We start from the raw sequence: 13128 nt of genomic DNA on the forward strand, positions 1-13128 counted from the left end.
CTGCCAGGAAACTATTGAAATAGTCATTCAATTTAGAAAGAAAAACAAAGCAAAACAAACAAAAAAAACCCACCCACCCATACTTGTTTACTATGAGATGCAAGGTGATATTGGTGGGTGAGTGTCCGTGACTTCCTGCTGGCAGAAAGTACCTAAGCTGCCTCTCAGCTGTTCTCATCAATTTTGAAAACAGCCAATCAGGCCCGAAATCCCTGTTATCATAAGCTGTGTACGTTACAAATTGTTGTAATTTATTCAGGAGTCAGAAAGGGTGAGAAGTTCATGCTTGGCTTAGTTCTCCTGGCACTAGGAAGAGGTAAGGAAGGCACTGCAGTCCTATCCGTCTTCACAAATAAAACGCTGACCTCCAAGAGGAAGCTTTATACACGCTTTGAGTACTTGGGGTAAGGCATAAAAGGACATCTCTCAGGCTAAACCGCCGGACTTCCTCAGTACTACGAATCGCTGATGGATGAGCTAGCAGTTGAATGTTTAGCAGGCTGTGACGACTTTGCACGGAAATATGAAAATTTATTATCAGCTTGCCACATCAGCGCTTACCCTGGCTGCCTCTGCTCTTTCCCTTCTGATGTATACTCCCACTCCCTCTGACAGCCACCCCCTGCCTCTCACCCTACTTTCCCATCCCCCCCCCCCCCCCCCCCCCCCCCCCCGGCAGAGAACTGCTGGTCTAAACTGTCACAGTCCGGGCTGTCAATTTTCAAGAACACAGGATTTCTTGTTTTGTTTGTGTGTTGAAATGATTCTTATTAACCTTACTGCTCTCTGTGTGACCTTGTCTATGGGACAGAAAGGGTAGTAGTGTAGCCCTAAAAGTATGCACGCTGGGGTGTGGGAGAAGGAGGCGAAAAGGGGAAGGGAGTAGAGGGAGAGTCAGAGAGCAGAGGAAGGAGGAGAGACTGCGAGAGCCGAGCATCAGGCCGACAAGCGCTGCCAGCCAATCAGAGGCACGCTTAGGAGCTGCAGAGACCCAGCCTGGGAGCCTGGGGCTGGAGGTGCGCGCAGCCCAGCCTGGGCTCTCCGAGGACCGCGAGCAGCCGTGCCCAGAGCTCTGAGAACGTCCCCCCCTCTGCTGCTCATAAATTAAGTTTCTTTCCACCAGTTAGGGCAAGTCAGCCAAGGTAAGGTTTCAATACATCACACTTTACTCTGTCGTGACATTCATATTTTTATACAATGGGACTGCTTACCCAGTTCGGAGTGAAACAGTATTGGTGAAAATCTTCCTCCTGGATGCTTTTCACAGGGTGCTGTGCTAATGGGAAAGTTGCAGCCCGCAGCCTTGCCGCTTGTATAAATTTGTGTTTCTTATGCCGGAATGCTGCTCTAGAGCCTCTGGAATGTGAAGCTTCTGATATAGCTGGTTTGGTGGAGATGTTGGTCTGTGGATGTGCTGTTATCTGCCTTGCCCCTGAAGAAGTTGGAAGGGGACTCTGCCAGGCGCATTGGAATACTGAGGGCGTGCGATTAAGCAGCATTTATGTCTATCTATAAAAGTGCGATCCGCGTGATCAGAATCAAACAGGGATGTTGCAGTCAGATTTTCCACAGAGCTTTTTAATTATTGTCTTTCCAGTATCTTTAAAATTACATGGCATCTCCGCACCGGGACTGCTGCAACATGAGCCTTTCTGGTTTTGTTTTGTTTTTGCTTAATTTTATTTTTTTTTTATTTTTAGAAATTTGTTTGCTTTTCCTTTTTTTTAACTTTAAAAAATGTCTTTCATACCTGTTTATGGAAGCCTAAGGTGAAACTTTTATGTTTTATAAAAGGCATAGTAATGATGCCGGGAGAGAAAGAAGCCTGCTGGCTCCTCTGATCACTAGCTCGTTCATTTAGTGTCTGCCTCTGTCTCTTAACTCTCAGGCATTGCCTTAACTTCCTACACTTGCTTTGTTCTGAGTGTGGAAATCCCCTAATTTTGTCTTTGTTTCCACATCTGAACATCAAGGGAGATCACGTCCGTACTTGTATGTGAGTGTGCTGTGCATGCAGATGTTGAATCGGGCAAATCTTGTCTCTGTAACAGGTGAAAACAGAATTTTACTAGTTAGGGATATGGAGATGTCCTTAGCTCTGTTACCTGTTACATTAAATAAACCTTACGCTTGTTCAAGCTAAGTGTTCTTTGTGTTTTTTAGACTGGAAAAGGAGAAAAATAAGAGTATTAGGGAAAATAGTCTGCTTTTTGGTGTGCTCAGGTGATGGCAAGTCTGCTTTGAGACCAGAGAGAGATCAGAGAAAGATCTTGCTATGCAGCCAAAAACCTAACTATACGCTCTGCTTGCGTTTTCCCACCTTTATCTTTCATTCTGGTATCACCCACAGATGTTAAATGCAGGGGGGCTTCCCGTCTTCAGTGAGTGTTCTCTGTCTTAGTGCATAGTCTCCTCAAAGACTATATTCAGTCCTGAATCAAGAGTGGAAATGCAGAGTAGATCTTGATCATACCTGGTAAGATGTAGGAGGAGGAATCAGAACATGATGCTAGAAGAGAGTCCGTTCTGTAGCATTCTGGTCCAAGCTCCAATTGTTATTGCCGTTTCTTTCAAGCTTCCTGTTATATATTTGATTCTATATTTACAACTAATGAATTAACCTAGAGTCAGGACCCAATTCATTCACTCTAGACGGTATTCACTTAATGGGTTCTGGTCAATAATTACTTTAGGCATTACAGTTTCCGTGTTTTTCAACACAGAGCGCTAACTTAAGGAAACAAACAGACAATGATGCTAATGGCCTCTATTGATTGGCTACCTGAAAACAAGGAATGGTACAAAATGAAGGAAAGCTATTTCAAATGCAGCAGAAACGCTCAGCAGAAATAAGCCAATAGCAGAGGAGAGTAAGACAGTAGAAGAAATATTGTAGGAACTCTACTTCTAACTAGGACTGTTACACTCTGAATATAGCTATCTATAGCAGTTGCAAGCATAGGCAACAGATTCTCTGATACTTAGATTTCATATTGTGCAAACTGGTGGTTATTATTACTCCTGTGACCTTTGCTAAAATGGATATGGTGAAATGATTGGAGATTTAATTGTACAACATTATGAAATTTTAAACAAAGTGTGTTTCATAGACTAAATATAAATTGTTTGTCCTTATCTGCTCCTAGGAATATGATTGTTAGGTTTTGAATCTGTCTCTGTGGCCCAATTTATATAAACTGCATTTTTAGAAAATTTGTGGTTTTTCGGCTCTGAATTTGACTTCTGGGTGGTTAGGAATTGAAACCATCCCTTATGGACTTTTAAACTAAATGTGGTGACATCTAAATATGCAGGTACACTGCAGCACGTTGGGAATACTGAGGATAAATTTTCACTTACCCTGAATAAGTTGATGGAGGTAGTAGAGTCCATGGAAGAGTACAGACATTGAAAGCTAAAACTATTGTGCATGATGCTCTTTATACTTCTTTAGAAAGTGTCAGTAAGTAGACCAGTGAGCTAGACAGACTGTTCATGTGTTTCAATCTAGGTGCTCTGCCTATTAATCTCTAATTACTTTGAAAATGAATGAATTCCATGTTGTACATTTCCAATGAGCCCTTAGCGCATTACTCTTGGACACTGTCATGACACCATCCTCATTTTTTTCTATGAATGACAAGACTGACACTATAGTGTCCTATGCTAAAATAGAATAGAGGAGAGGGAGAACACTAAAGAAACAGTTTACATGTCTGGACTGCAATAAATGTTACTTCAAATGGTATTTTTTAGATGAACTATTGAAAATTAATTTTCTTATGGCAGACTGTTTCTGTTCTCCATTTTCATTGCTTGGGGTGTAATGTTTGGTATGTATACATTTAGAGGTGACATTTAGTCTAGTTGTTCTGGATTTTGGTGTACTTTTGAGCATTCAAACCACTGTGCATAATAGGATAAAACTTTTATTTTAAAGAATAAGTTTTCATTGATAGTTACGAGTAGCAAACTAGGAAAGCACTGAGTACCATGATGTGAAGATGGGACAGAAGTTGGGTACTCCAGGAAGCGCTGTACTTCCTGTGGACTCTCTGTCACATATTTTTTCCCAATTTTCAACAGAAGCAATGGTAGGCGTAAAAATCTAGCATACTAACTGATATGCTTGGTTGTTATCTGTAAGGATTCAAGGCATTGTTGTTATATTATCACAGAATCAGTGTCCTTAAAGTCTTGTTTGCTTAAGAGTATTTTGGAATGCTGCCTTCAAACTAGATGGTTGATAAAACTTATCCACAAGAATGGTTAGTATTTTCTCTTCAGATAATATTCATTCATGGAGCACAAATTTAATATGAAATGTGCAATTTAAAGCTAGATGTAAATTTTCACTTGTTTCATGTTTCTACTCTCATATAAGCCATAGTCAAATTTCCTATGCAGAATTAAAAATTCATAAATATGTGACTTGGTATTTATTTTTCAAAAGCAGGTGTTGAGAGCTTTCAAGACGACTCACTGTACAAGAATGAATGCTGGGATTCGAGTCCCAAAAATTCTTAGGCAAAAGTACAGCAGATGTAGTGGTTGTTTATAACACTTGCTCTTTTGTGCAGAGAAGGATCCAGTTAAACTAACCAAAATTTGCAAGATACTGGTCCAGTGAGATGCCTTTCCTCAATATATAGAATGGGGATCAATTGCAGAAAACACCTAGCATCAACTTTGGGTCATTCTCATTCATGAGTATTCATAAACATGTGCACCTGCCTACATGTATACAAACACACACTTACAAACTTACACACACATGAAAAGAAACTCCATCATTAATTCTGGAATACTAAGAATTAATTGTGAAATGATAAATTAATATAGATGTACATGTACCGTTATAAATTAAAATGTAAATGTAATGAAACCCTGTCTTGAAAAACCAATGTGTGTGTATGTGTGTGTGTGTGTGTGTGTGGTTTTACAATTGGGCATTATATATTACTACTTTATTGAGCAATTTCTTCCCTTTAAGTTTATATTTCTTTCTTCCCTTTCCTCTTTCCAAGTAATCCCACATATTGCACCAGCTCCCCTATAAATACATGACTTCTTTATACATACATACATTGATTTTGCATGCATATTGTATATGCATATATAGACTACCCATATAATGTAAATTGTAAGCATGTTTCAAGATTAATCCTTTAGTACTGATAAACAATTAGTGTGGTCTTCCCTGGGGATAAACACCTTCCTTGGTCCCACAGTTTTCAGTAGCCTATGGTTTTCCCCTTCTACTTTGGCATGACCATTGGCATCATTTTTATTTAGCACATGTGTGGGCATCATATTGATGGGGCTTTATGGGGATAGCTTATACTGTTACTTGGAGATACAAACTCACAGGAAAATCATGATCTACTGACTCTTAGATTATATCAGTTCCCTCTTAGGCAATAATGTTTTGTAGATGTATCTACCAGTTCAGAGTTCCACAGCTCTGAATTTTGATTGCTGTGGTTCTCTGTAGTGATCTCAGTCTGTTGCAAAGAAAAATTTCCTTGATGAGAAATTTCCTGTGGATACAAGGACAAATATCTATAGTTGTTAGGGTATACGTTGGTTTAGTACATTGGTAGTTGTAGATTCTCCAACAATGACCATGACTTCACCACACACTGAGTGGTTAGTTAGCCATCTTTCCAGTACCAGGAGTGGTTTCCTTCTCATTGAGCATGTCTTATATCCATTTACATAGATACTGTTTACTGACAAGATATGCATGCCACTATAGCACGCTAATGATATCCTGTCATGCATATTTTAATTTAGTCCGTGGGCATCATACCAGAATAGAACTTCCTGGTATGGGAAGCTTCCATGGTACTTTCTGTTTTCACAAAGGCTAGTTCTCACATGAGTTCTAGAACAGAGGTCTCGGGTCCTATTTCTACACTACATGGTGTCTGCAGCAATGAAGATGTAACGTTCGCCTCTGAGGTGTAACCAGTGGCAACAGCAACCGACTATACATTTTGAAAATATTGGAACAGTTCTAGTCTATAATTCAAAGCAGAACAAGGATCCCAAGATGTTTGACTTTGGTTCATCATTGGAGACAGTTGCTAATAGTTTTGTATTATTATTATTAGAGTAGTTTTAGGTAGTATATATCTCTATGTTGATTCTTCCATATTATTGCATAGTTATGCTATCATTCTTTACCAAGTTACATATCAAAATGCTTTATTGAAGACTGAAAGGAAGGCCAGTACAAAATAAATAAGGTAATGTATCAGTACTGAAATTGCTTTGATTAGGTGCATTTGTGAAATAGCAAGACACGTACAGGAAATTGAACAGAAGGGTGTCCAGGTAAAGCTTGTAGACAAGTCACAGATGCCCCTCCCTCTGACCGCATGTGCAGATGTTGCATTTGTGTTTAAGGTTTTGATGTGTAGATTTTCTTTTTTGATGGGCTAAAAGAATTTATGAAAATCTTGGTAAACAAAGCTACTTGGACAATGGATAATACCCAAAGGTATTCAATAAAGCTCATTTCTCCAGTGCATAGAAGAGTGTGATCAATAATAAGACTGGCAAGTCAAGATTGTGCCTACACCATGTAAAGGATGTGAAACTATGTTTAAAAAATAAAGATAGCTCAAGTTTTCCAGTTTCAACCACTAGAGGGGATTTAAACAGTCATTACATTGTAAATGGGAGAGTTTTCACATCAACTTTGATATTTTGAACTAATCTATGATTATTTGTATCTCACAAGAAACATAGTTAGAAGACATTGGAAGTTTATTGTATAATTGTTTCAATTTATCTGAAATCAGCATTCTTGTAGATCAATATACCTATCAAGATTTAAACACAGAGTCATTGATTTCCTATAAATATTTGTGGTGGTATTTAACTAATAAAACTATTATCATAATGAACACTGAGCTCAGTATGGAATAGGTATAATGGAATTATAATTTACATTTAAAATGTGTAGAAGTGAATTATTTTACAAGTTTTTTTTTTTAAAAAAAATATAGCACAATGTCTTTCTAGAAAAAGAAAGCTAACTTTCTTTTTGTTGACCTTCTGGAACTTGTCATGGTGCCTCAGGGCTGTAATTAAAACATGCTGTAGTCCGACATGGGTGGGTTGCTGCGAAGTCATGGCAGACCTGGAAAATAGAGACACCTTCTAAAACACAAAACAAAACAAACAAAAATAACAACCAAAACCAAAACAAAGGAAAAACACTCCCCTAAAAATTATGACGTAATGGAAAATATGAAAGGAGACAAAATGAACAAAGCTAATTTAAGTGTTTAAATAAATATTACTATATATATATGAAATTGAAAATAGCATCATAAACCTTATACATATTCTTCTGTTCTGAGATTTAAAATTCTTATCAACAAAAATTTATTGCACTAACAGATGAATTGAAACAATTGCATGTTCCTGTTCCTCTTTTGTTGTTTATTAGTTTTGCTTTTTAAACATATGCAGTTAACTGTGTCTGTCTGCAATAAAGATGACACAATTTGAATGAATAATAAAAATATGCAGAATGACATTTTCGTCATCTCTGTTTTTCTGGTTTTATGGAATATCTTGTTTTTAGCGGGTGGCTTCTTTTGAACTCAGGATACCTGAGAAAACGTATGTGATTGAGTTCGGAAAGAAAGCCCAATTCCCAATGCTGTTACAATTTTCTCTTTTGGAGGCTAATTCTTCTCTGAGAAACTAATCAAGTTTCCAGAAACAAAAGCAAAGCCTACTAAACACTACCTTATATTTTATGATATTACACATTCAGTTATGAATCTGTATCTTTAATTAAATAAGTTACAGTCTGATAAGAGTTGTTGTAAAAAAGACTATAATGAACATTTTATGGTCCTAGAAAAATTATATGAAGAAGGAATAAAAGCGAAATGGGAACACATGTTTAAAGAGGTAGACAGTGACTAGGCATTGTATCTACTATGACTATGAAGCCCTCACTAAAAAGAATACTTTTAATAAAATCTTCGAAAAATTGTGACTTGGAATGAGAGTGATTTCTGTGGAGTCACACTCCATGGACAGTGAGAAATGCAAAAGTCCTGGGGCAAAAGAACAGCTGCCCTGTTGAAAGATCCGCCTGGTCAGCAGTGGCTGAATAAACAGCCATGGAGAGAAAGTCTGGGGGCATCTTTAAAATTCCGGTGTTGAAGTCTTAATTCCTAAGAAAAGATGCTGAGAAAGGAGATGAAATATAAGAATTTTAGGCCAAATGAACCACACTTAGGAATGGATTAAGGCTCTAATTTGAAGCTTAGTTGGCATGGTGGCTCAAGCAGAGATCCTTTAAATTCGGGAGGGTGAGGTAGGAGGCCTGTGTGTCTGAGGTCAGTCTAGTCTATAAAGTGAAGTCATGTCTCAAACAGAACATATAAAACAAATAAAGCTAAACAATAAAAATCAAATCACAGACAAACAAGCATTCCGGAATTGGTTTTCTCTTTTTTCTTTGAGCTGTGTTTTAGATTCTCACATTCCTTATCTGAAAGGAAATGTGTTTATTCTTTTCCACAACTGAGACATTTGGATGTAGATGAATAAAAGAACCACAAATCACAGAAGGAAACATAGCGAAACAAGAGCCGAAGCCACACATGCTGGTATGGAAGATTAGTGTTAGGCATTTGGAGTCTTCCTTGGGGAGTTGGGACAGCAGTCAAAGTTCTGAGCAGAAAAGTGACATTATCTGTCGTATATTTCTACAAGAATACCACAGACTCTGTTGAAGTTACACCATAGAGGAACAAGGACAAAAACAAGAAGATATATTCTGTTTTCTGAGAAGGAATGATGGTGACAGATATATTCTGATTTCTGAGAAGGAATGATGGTGCCTAACAGCCAAGTGACAGAGAAGAAACAAGAAAAGTTTGGATTCTATATTTACATTAATAAAAAAGCTGGAAAAAAGCATATGCAGATGTATTGGAGAGAACACTAAAAATAACAAGTACTGTGTCCTAAAGAAGAAAAATATAATTAGTATAGCTTTTATAATAAGCATGTTTTCCAATAAGAGGAGAAAGAAGAGAGAATAATAAAATAGTACTTTCTACTCTAAAGCATGAGGTGTCCACGATGGGCGTCTATGTCTTCTCTGAAAGCAAAATCACAGAAGATTTGTGTGTTCAGACACCAGAGTAGAAGTTATGGTTAGAGGAATGCAGTTAAAAGGAAGAACAGGAATGTTGAAGAAAGATGTACACAGAAGGCTATCGACTTGAAGAAATGAGGACTCAGGTTGGGAAAACTGGCGGGAACTAAATTGAATAGAAGGATGTGTCTGCAGGGAGTAGAGAGTCCTGAAAACCTGGAGAAGATGATCTCTTTAAAAAATTATTGTTTGATTTCTCATTTTTATATGGAGACACATTTCATTAAAAAGTAATCTTTATCAATTTAGATGCTATAACATCATAGATTATAAATAAAATAAAAAGTCTATTTTTGAGAAAAAATTCAACATTAATCCAATAGATCTCACTCACCTTGACAAAAGGATCCCTTACAGAAACAGTGGAAACAGCAGGGAGGCATAACCATATGCTCTCCATTATTTCTGGCTTTAGGAGCAACTGCAAAACAAACAGCTAAAGCTTGTGGCCTCAAGCCTTGCAATTATATTCTGAGCAGGAATGATGATTTTCAAGAAGAAACTATGGAACAAAATCTTGTATTGTTAAAAAATGTATGTCCATATAAATAGGACACATATACAGCTGTGCAGTGGTGGCCCATGCCTTTAATCCCAGCACTCGGGAGGCAGAGGCAGGTGGATCTTTGTGAGTTTGAGGCCAGCCTGGTCTACAAAAACTAGTTCCAGGACAGGAACCAAAGCTACAGAAAAGCCTTGTCTCAAGTATATATATATTCTTTGAATATGTTGCAAAGAACAACATTTATCACTATAGCTTTGTTTTATTTTGTTATTATCTTTTTCAATATCCTATACTAGAATTTAATCAACAATGGACACTGTTGAGAGGTGGAATCTGCTATCAGAAAAGTGTTTGTCTTTCAAATGTTAGGACCTGATTTTGATTTCCAGATCCATCATACACACACACACACACACACACACACACACACACAAACACAACACACACACAGGTGTGACCATGTGCTTTTGTCTTAAAACTGTGCAGAGGCTGGCGAGACATGAAGCTGTTGGTTGACAGCAAGGCAACTTTGCAGTACACTGTATTTCAGACCAGCTGGAGAACCCATCTTAAAAAAAAAAAAAAAGAAAGTGTATTTGAATTATGCCTGAGAAATGACACTCAAGGTTGTTCTCTGACCTCTGTAAATACATCCACATACAAACAAAAGTTAGGTCTAATGAGAAGCTGTTTACTAAACAAGTGAGGTTTCCTAGTCACATGAATTAATTGAATATACTCCCAAATTAACTCAGGAGAGTAGATTCAGATTTCTACTCCTCTGCCATGTGGTTCAGAGCCAGGAAACCCTTATGAAAATCCAGACCTTGCTATTAGATTTGCTGGTGTCCAGAGCAGGGATAACAAAACTCTCTGGCCAATGCAGATTTCCCATTCTAACGAGCTCTATTATAATAGCATAGAGCAGAAAGCCGATAGCAATATTTTACTTTGAATGAAGAACTTGCTTTAATTAAAAAAAAACTCAAATAACATTACAGTTTTTTAATTCAATTAGTTATATTGGTAGTATAGAAATATACATATAAATATTTTTATTAATCAGAAATGAACGTAAATGAACACCTGAAAATCCAACTGTCTCTGCCTCCTGAGTACTGGAATTGAAAGCATGTGCCACCATCCTGGCACAGAAAAGAATCTTTTTGAAATACTCTTTCACTTTATTTAATAGGTTGACCCCAAATTCTTGATTCTATTTTTTTCAGCCTCTCTAGCAATGGAATGGCAAACATGTGACATCACACCCGGCTCTGGAAAGTTTCTTGAATGTCAAAAATAAATAAATAAATAAATCACAGAAGGCTACAAAAATCTATAACTATCCATGTGGGTTTTTTGTATAATGAATTGTTTGTCTTCTAATATACAGTTATGTTGTTTAATATTTTCATTTTTGATATGACTAGGTTATACCATGAAATTAATATTATTGTGTGTTAACTCCTGGAAAATTTTAATTCAACAATAAATCTAATGAGAACATTATATGAATTATGAAAACTTTTTCCCTTAATTATCTGATTAAGTGGCTGAACATTTAACTTTGCAATTCCACCTATGATTTATGTCCAGACATTGAAAAGCCTGAAAAACCTTTAGGTGCTTAAATATAAATCTGTACTTTTAGCAACAAGGGGAAAAAATTACTGTAGATGTAAATGTGATATTTATGCAAAAAAGATAACTAAACTAAACGAGTATTTCTGAGACTAATAGAAATTAAAATATTCTTTCACAAAGTATTACATGGTACATATACCACCACCACTTATAAAACATAATGGGACTTCTTAGTATTCCTTGTCATTTTCTTTTTATCCTTCTTCTTTCTGAGGAGATACCCTTTAAAATGAAAATTATAAATACCATAGAAGAAATTGCCACATCGTACCTGCCTAGTGGCACGGATATGCTGACGTTGATGTAAACTGAGTTGTGCCTCGTGTTAACAGCTAAAAAAAAAAAAAAAATCACCACTTGCATATCTAAACAGGAACTATCACTGAATCTGTAATGGATATTCCACTCACTGACCTGTAATTATTTTCATCATGGCAGGATAAATTGAAGAAAATTCAGTGCACAAACATGAAGAATATTCACAGCTGGATAGATATCAGGGCTTTTCACAGAAAATAAAATTTGAATTTCCTCATAAAAGGAAATAGGGTAAGGGCAGGAAACCCTGACTGCTCTTAGGACTAGAGAGGAAGGAGGGGAGGGAGTGGGGGGAGGAGGAGAGGGAGTGGGGGTAACGGAAGGGTATGGGGAGGAGGGGAGGAAGTGGAAATTTTTATAAACAAATAAATAAATAAATTTAAAAAAATGAAATAGGGTATTCTGTCTAGTGTAAATGTACTTGTTTAATATTTATATCGAATATATATACATATATATATATATATTTAAAGCAGTAGTATGGCTGCCTACCCTGCACACTAGAGAATTTCAGAAATTATAGGAAATTATAAGAAAAACAAATGATTGGGGAATACAGAACTGGGGAATATGGAATTGGGGATTGCAGAACCCATGGAAGCAACAGGTAGTAACGGTTATACTAGCACCTATCTTCTCTCCAAAAACCCTTGCTTATCATCCAAATAAGACATAGCTTTTCATGTCTTTTCCTCTTACATTTATGCCTTAGTTCTATTAGCTTCTTTGGTGGCAATATTTATTGTAACAAATTAAATGATAAGGTTGTTGTGTGACTTTTCTGGGGTGATATGCAGAACTATTTACCCAGATAGGAAGGGCACCAAAAAGGCAATGTATGATTTTGTCCAAGTCCAGTGAAAGAGTTTGTTTAGAGGTACTTGCAGTAAAATGGGTGACTCAAATGTAGTTGCTATTTTCAAGATGCTGAAGGTCTTGTCCAATCCCAAAAAACAAAACAAAACAATAAATCCATACTCCAAATTTAACCCTCCTTTCCTTCTTTAAATTATCTACTTTACTAAAATTTTCACATACTAATCATTAGTTTTTCCATCTATAATCTGTGATATAGTGTTTATGTGGGGGGAGAAGCATGTGTGCATATGAGAGAGAGGGATAGATATAAAGATTATATGTATGTATATACATATACACACATATGTATGAACATTTATGCATACAGAGGCAGATTGATAGAAATACTTACATAAGCTTTGTTCAACTTTTGTTTACTAATTTTCTCAATTCTATAGAACATACATATTTATGAGAAGATTGATATCTCACAAAAATAAATCAATCTGGGCCTTTTTCCCCTCTTAGCTCATTTTAACATTATTTCTGTGTCTACGCCAGCATCATTTCTAATCAGTACCCATGGATATATGTGTATATATGTATATTCCTGCTTTTTGTGAATCATAGTTATTTCCTACCACTGTTATTTCTTTACTCTGTCATT

At 36.7% G+C, this 13128-nt stretch overlaps 1 protein-coding gene across 4 annotated transcripts in view; it reads left to right on the forward strand.

Annotated features, from left to right (window-relative positions):
- Positions 1 to 13128, forward strand: part of Cdh18 (cadherin 18) — an 840836-nt gene that overhangs the window by 458739 nt on the left and 368969 nt on the right. For 3 of the 4 annotated variants that reach the window (XM_048457031.3, XM_048457032.3, XM_048457033.3), the window contains exon 1: positions 987 to 1142. The exons of the other annotated variant lie outside the window; for it this stretch is intronic. The gene's annotated coding sequence lies outside the window, so the exon portion shown is untranslated. Of the gene's footprint in view, positions 1 to 986; positions 1143 to 13128 lie in introns of those variants that run through there. 4 annotated transcript variants of the gene reach the window in all.

Source organism: Myodes glareolus, chromosome 15 (assembly GCF_982192425.1).
Source record: "Myodes glareolus chromosome 15, mMyoGla1.1, whole genome shotgun sequence".
In the NCBI taxonomy this organism is placed as follows: Eukaryota; Metazoa; Chordata; class Mammalia; order Rodentia; family Cricetidae; genus Myodes; species Myodes glareolus.